The 6,998-nt window shown below is 50.8% G+C and overlaps 1 protein-coding gene across 2 annotated transcripts in view; it reads left to right on the forward strand.

Moving 5' to 3' along the window:
* The window catches only part of HRH2 (histamine receptor H2), a 34,173-nt gene that overhangs the window by 9,407 nt on the left and 17,768 nt on the right, over positions 1 to 6,998 (forward strand). Inside the window, exon 3 of one of the 2 annotated variants that reach the window (XR_550761.1) lies at positions 5,246 to 5,389. The exons of the other annotated variant lie outside the window; for it this stretch is intronic. The gene's annotated coding sequence lies outside the window, so the exon portion shown is untranslated. The remainder of the gene's footprint in view (positions 1 to 5,245; positions 5,390 to 6,998) is intronic. 2 annotated transcript variants of the gene reach the window in all.

Raw genomic sequence — 6,998 nt, forward strand, 5'->3', positions numbered from 1 at the left:
CAGAAGGCAGCGTCAAGTGCAAAGCTAATTTAGTTCACAATGCAAAAGAAAAAGAAAAAAAAACAAGCTTATAGGCTAGATAAAAGTTAGGTAACACTATTCAGTTTAATTATGTGTGTCACCTTGTACTGTGCCTACCTTTTCGACCCCCAGGTTAATAAACTGCCTCTTAACCTGAATCTTTAAGGAAACTTATTTATCCAATAAGCACTTAACAGCAATAGTAACATTCACTGATCACCCACTCTTTGCCAGTTTTATACATTCAACATTGTTTCTATGTGGTGATCATTCTGTGGGGCATCCCATTCCCAGCCCCTGCACTAAACCCCCAGGTTAATAAACTGCCTCTTAACCCGAATCTTTAAGGAAACTTATTTATCCAATAAGCACTTAACAGCAATAGTAACATTCACTGATCACCCACTCTTTGCCAGTTTTATACGTTCAACATTGTTTCTATGTGGTGATCATTCTGTGGGGCATCCCATTCCCAGCCCCTGCACTAAGTGCAAAGGGTGCAAAGGGACAGGAAGCAAGCCCCTAGCCTGTGCCACCACTCCTGCCACCTGTCATTGCTCACGACTAGTTAAGGAGCACACTGGCAACTGTTCAGAGCAGCATGTGCCAAGCATTGAAACCCAGTGTCCCTGGCACCCCAGTGAGGTGGATGCATGGCCCTAGGAGACTGTCCCAGAGAGCAGACTCCGAGCTGGACCATTAAATGCAGACAGGAAAGACCTGTTCATCCAGGGCAGGGCTGGACCCTTGAGACTAGGGGCCTCATTTCATCCTCAGCACAACCCTGTGAAGTAGGGACTTGTTTAAGCTACACTTTATATGTGGGGAAACTGAGGCTCAGAGAAGTCAAGTAAATTGCTCCAAGTGACACAAGCCAGGAAGTCAGCCAAAGCTGTGATCTGAGTGCCTATCATTGCCTATCCTCTGGGTGCTGTGCACGCTATGGGTATGAGCGTCCCCCTTCTTATCTGGTCCTCATGGCCGTCCTGAGTGGGGGACTATGAAGAAACTGAGGTCAGCTGAGAGGCAGAGCCAGGGCCAGAGCACACACTCCCGGAGCCCAACACCCACAGCCATGGTCGGTCTGCCAGCTCCAGGGAGCAGTGGGCAGCTGGGTTTGGCCTTGCACCATGGTTTCAGGCATGGGGGTGCAGGAGACCAAGAACAGCCAGAGGTCGATTTTCCCACTGAGGCTGTCAGGACCAACGGGGCCTCGTGTGCCCCTTGATAAGACCAGCTCCCAGCTTCCCTGTGGGTGGATAGTATGTCCTTCTTGCTCACCCTCTGGGGACAAGAACCAGTGCTGACCCAGAGTTTTTATCACCATGAAGTCTAAGTGTCTGTCTGCCTGAGCCAAGATTTCTTAAGGGAACTGATCCAGTCTGGCCTGGGTGGAGTGAGGGACACAGTCAGCCAAGGGGAGATGCCAGGAGAGAGGGTATCCCAGCTGGCCAGTCCTCCCTTCCCTAGGGCCAGCCAATAGTCACCTCCCCAATGTGATGCCCTGTCTGCCCTGACCGACACCTCTTGTCCTGTCTCCACTCAGACCCCTCATTACCTCTCCCCTGGACACCTCACCTGCCTCTCTCAGATCCCCCTACACCTAGCCACTCCCCATCTGCCCCATCACTATAGTAAGCTTTCAAAAGCACAAACCTCACCACCCCTGCTCAGTAACCTCCACTGCTTCCAGCCACCCACTGGACACAGCCTTGTGTTAGTTTCCTGCAGCTGCTGCTGTAATGAATCATCAGTCACTTGGTGGCTGAAAACAACACGCATTTATTCTATTGCAGTTCAGAGCTCAGAAGTCTGAAATCAAGGTGTTGGCAGGCTAGTTCCTTCTGGAGGGTTCCATGGAGCATCACTTTCCTTGCCTTTTCTGACTTTTAGATGTTGCCTGCATTCCTTGACTCATAGCCTCTTTCTCGCATTGCTCCAACCTCATACTTCATCGTCACATCCCCTTTTGTTCTACAGCCAAATCTCCCTCTGCCTCTGTCTTATCTAAGGACACTTGTGACGACATTAAGGGCTCACCTGGGTAATCCAGAATAATCTCCCCATCTCAAATTCCTTAACTTGATCACATCTGCAAAGCCCCTTTTGCCACATAAGGTAACATTCTCAGGTGATTACGACATGGACATAGTTGGGGGCCATTATTCAGCCTGCCACAAGTCCCAGCTCCATGGCCTGGCATTAGAGGCCCTTTGTGATTTGGTCCCTGTCCACCTTCTGGCTCCCTTTCCTGCCACCATCCCCAGGCCCACCCTCCACCACCCTCGGCCCTAGCCAAAATAAACCACTTAGAGTTCATTCATTCAAAAGCATTTACCAAGGACTTGCTATACGCCAGCACTGTTTGAGGTATAGCAATGAGCAAAGCATTGGCCCTTCTCTCATAGGAATGATATTCTAGAGCAGTGTATGTGGTGCGCAGACCCGCAGCAGACTCCCAGAAGCAAAGCAGCTGGTGCCAGGCCCCACAGCCTCATGTGTGGCAGGGCTAGGATTCAAGCCTGAGCCCATCTGATCTCAAAGCCTGGGCTCTTCATGATAAATGTTGCCTAGACTTGAGCTTGGTTCTGTTTTTGACCATTTTTTCAATGCTAGTACTATAGATATCAGGAGGGGAAACTAAGGCACGAGAAGGCAAGTGACCCATCTGAGGTGCAAAGCAAGCCAAATTAGAATGGAAGCAAGTACCTCTGGAGCCCTGCCCTGAGCTCTTTGGGTCCTTTTCCTGTCCTTCACTTGCTCTCAGCAATCTCCCAAGGCGGGGAGATACTATTCATGAGCACCCGGACTATCAGCAGTCTCTCCCAGGGCATGGCACTTCCTCATTCCTGCAGAGCCCCTGAGCCTGTGGCTTTGATACTCCCAGGTGTCTGGAGGGTTGGAGTTAGTGCACGGTGCCTCGGGCTCCTTCCAGCTCTCCTCTTTCCCATAGACCTGTGTCCCAATTGGCCCCTCAGATCTGCTCTCCTTCCGTCTACAGCCCAACAGAGCTCTTCCAAACATAAATTGGGTTATATTCCTCTCCTCCTGTTGCTCTGGGAATAAAACACAAAGTTCCTTTCCCAGACCCCTGCATTGCTGGGCTCCTGCCAGTGCCCCAACCCCCTCTCATTTCCCTCTGATCCCCTCCCAGGCTACATCTTGTCCTATCCATGTGGCTTCCCTTCAGCTAGACCCTCCTCTTCCCCCTCCCAATGCATTCAGTTTGTTTAATGTCTGCTCCCCTAGACCACAAGCAGTACATGTCTGTGTGTTCACCGCTGCATCCCCAACACCTAGTACTGTGCCTGGCACAGAACAGGCCCAGGGATGTTGTTGAATAAATGAATGAATAAGTGACTGTCTCACTCTAGGTACCCAAGGGCCCTAAGAAGTACCACCCCCACTGTAGAGATTAGGAAACCAAGTCTCAAAGAGAGAAGTTCCAGGAACCTAGTGAGAGCTCAGAGATTCCTGGTTCCCTTTTCTAACTTGGGACATCCCAATGGGCCTCTCTCCAAATGCTGGCATCGGGGGCAGGCTCCCAGCAGAATCCAGTGCCAGCTCTGAGTAAACAGCCCAGTCCCTCCCCCCAGCTCTGTTACAGAAACACCCAGAGAGGTTAAGAAACTTTGCCAACAGCACCGAAAGTGAGCTTCAGAGCTGGGATTAGAATCCAGAGGTCCCCACACCTGGACGGTGTCCATTGCATCCCCACAGCACGTCCTGATGTGCCCTTGAGGACACAGGGGAAGGGCGGGGCTGACATTGTCCTCCGTTCCAAGTCCCATACGGGGAAGAGGAGGCTGCACGTCCATGGATGTGGAAGAGCCCCATGTCTGACACACACAAACTTCTCAAGAAGAGCTGTGGCTCAGAAGGGGAGTTCCCTTCAAGGGCCTCAGCTTGTTCAGCCCTTCAGAAGCTCAGACTTGTTTAGGTGTACCATGTGGCTTTCTGCAGGAGTCTCTCTGGCACATTGCTCTGAGCATTTCTTTGCAGACACACCCAGAGCAGCTTGCCCCGCACTGAGCGGCTGGCCCCTGTGCTCTGGGATCCCACTGGCCGCCTTGTGTACGACCACTTTCCCTCCTGCCTTCTCTTTCTGGCTGGTGTACCTCAAGGCTACCTGGGCGTTCTGGGGTGCTGGAAGTCAGGCAGACCCGTTATGAGTCAGAGTCCTACCACTTGCTGCTTGGATGGTGTCAGGCAAGCCATGCAATAGTCCAGCTGGCCGCCTTATGTACGACCACTTTCCCTCCTGCCTTCTCTTTCTGGCTGGTGTACCTCAAGGCTACCTGGGCGTTCTGGGGTGCTGGAAGTCAGGCAGACCCGGTATGAGTCAGAGTCCTACCACTTGCTGCTTGGATGGTGTCAGGCAAGCCATGCAATAGTCCAAGCTGCAGCTTCCTTACCTGCAGGATGATGATCAGGATCAGACCCTGCAGAGACTTCAAACGAAGAGCAAAGGGTCCAGGCACTGAGCTAATTCCTGGCATGGGGCACGTCCTTCAGCAAACATGAGTTTCATTCTCCATCGTCATCTCTCTCTCCTTTCTTTCTTTCCATATAACAGTGTTACTGAGATACACTTCATGTGCTGTACAACTCACTCATTTAACGTGTACAATTCTAGGTTTCCAGCATCTTCACAGAGTTGTGTAACCATCACCACAGTAAATTTTAAGGCATTTCATCACCCCCAGAAGAAACCCCGCACCCTTTAGCTGTCCCTTCCCAGTCCCTGCATCCCGCTTCCTGCACCCCAGCCCCCACGCCGAGGCAACCACTGATCCACTTTCTGTCTCTGGAGATTTGCCTATTCTGGACATCTCATATGATACATGGTCTTCTGTGCCTAGCTCCTTTGACATCGTATAATATTTTCAAGGTTCTTTCTTTATCTTCTGCCTTTTCTTCCTTCCTTTCTTCCATTCTTTTTTGTGTTTTCTTTCCCTCCCCTCTGCTTCCTTCTATCCGGTGTCCCATCTCTCCTTCTCCAAGTTCTTGGGCTTTATGGCAGCTCTTGGTCATTTGTAGGCCCTGAGTGGAGAGCTCCAGGTGTGAGGCTGTGTCATGGACCAGCCAGGTGGCCCAAATCCCTACCTCATGCCCATGTGGGCTTAGAACAACCCATCTCAGAGCCTGCACTTCTGCATGGCTGCCAAGCAGAGCAGACGGGCTACAATGAGGACTTAATCCTCTTCCTCTTCTGTCTCTTCAGAGTGTTTGGGGAGTGAGACCCTCCTCCCACCCCCCGGAGAGGAAGTCAGGGGAAGGAGAGCAGAGACAGAAGAGGTGGGAAGCCTTTTAAAGCCTCAAAAGCCAAGGAGACTAAATCGTGGCCCCCCCAGGAGTCACTTGAAAGGTAGAGAACTTCTCATTTGCGGGTCTGGGAGTCGTGCCTCTGAAGCTAGCTGGAGGTCTTGCTTGTACCTGTGCCTTTCCCCAGCCTCTACCTCCTGGCTCCTTCCACTGCAGGGCTGAAGGTGCTGCCCTCCTGGGGGCCATGATGGGGAGGAAAGAACTATACCTTCAGGGCCACTGTTGCTATCTTTGTACCCTTGAGAGAAAGGAGCACAGGTGAACAGATGAGGAAAGAGCCCTTCCTCCAGGGGACCCAGCCCCAGGCACATGGCTTGTTAAGCAGACCCTTCCTCTGATCCTTTTGTGCAGAGAACGGCACAACTGTATTGGGGTTGGGGGCTGCATGCCTCCAGACCCTATGGGAGATGCAGCATGGCACGGGGCAGGGGTCAACAAACTTTTTCTGCAAAAGGCCAGATGGTAAATATTTTAGGCTTTGCAGCCCATGTCATCTCTGTTGCAACTACTCACCTCTACTGTTGTAGCATGAAAGCAGCCCTAGACAACACATAAGTGAATGGAGTGGCTCTGTTCTGATAAAACTTTATTTATGAACACTGAAATTTGAGTTCCATATTATTCTCATGTGTCACAAAATGTTATTCTACTATTTGTTTTTTCAACTTTCAACAAAAACAGGTGGAGGCTAGATTTGGCCCACGGGCTATCATTTGCCAGCCCTGGTGTAAGGAAAGAAATGGATGCCAGTTCCAGTCCCTGGCTGTGTGACCTTGGGCAGGTGGCTTGCCCTCTCTGAGCCTCGACTTACTCATCTGAAAATTAGGATAAAAATGCCTCCCTGTGCGGATTATGATAACACTTAGCACCAATTTATGCAACAGAGGAAATGCTTTGTCAGTGGTAGCTTTTATTTTTTCCCCCTTGGCCCCTTGGCAAAGGAGCAACTGAAATGTTCAGGGCAGGCTTTGTGAATATGTGTCTCAGCTGTGCAACTGAATTGCTCTAGTCAAATCCTGAACCCAAGCCTCTTGTCTCTCATCTGAAAACGGGGAAATTGGATCAGTCTCAAGGGACCATTCCAACACTAACTATATATAAATGCTTAACAAGGGAGAGAAATTATGCAAAACCCCCAACTGTGTTTGTGTCAAGAATCTTCTGGCAAGGGCGGTGAGGAACGTGTTTTTCATACTAATGAATCAATCTGAGTGTGGAGGCAGATTCCGTAAAATAAGTCCTCATCACAACTTGAATTGTGGGTGCAGAAGCAGGGAAGGTGAGGGTGCAGACAGGGTGCATGGTGGATCTCCAGAGAGAGCCCCGCCTGGGGCACAAGCGACCTGAGTTTCTCATGCCCCTGCCACAGACTGGCAACTGTGTGACCTTGAGAAGATCACATCCCTCTCTGAGTCCCAGTTTCCACATCTATTAAAGAGAGCTAAGGATTCTGGCAGCTGTCCTTGCCCCTAAAGAAACAGCAATGAGTCACAAGGCTCTCTGTTTTGGGGTGACGCTGGTGTTCATTAAATTCACAGCAGTTGTTTGTGGCACAGTGTCTGGGAGGCAGGGATGGGGTGTGCCTGAGACCTGCTGGGCATTGCAGGATGTCCACAGCCCTTGATGCTCTCCTGAGGCATGAGCACCATTCC

Source organism: Galeopterus variegatus, unplaced genomic scaffold (genome assembly GCF_000696425.1).
Source record: "Galeopterus variegatus unplaced genomic scaffold, G_variegatus-3.0.2 Scaffold1354, whole genome shotgun sequence".
NCBI classification, from domain to species: domain Eukaryota; kingdom Metazoa; phylum Chordata; class Mammalia; order Dermoptera; family Cynocephalidae; genus Galeopterus; species Galeopterus variegatus.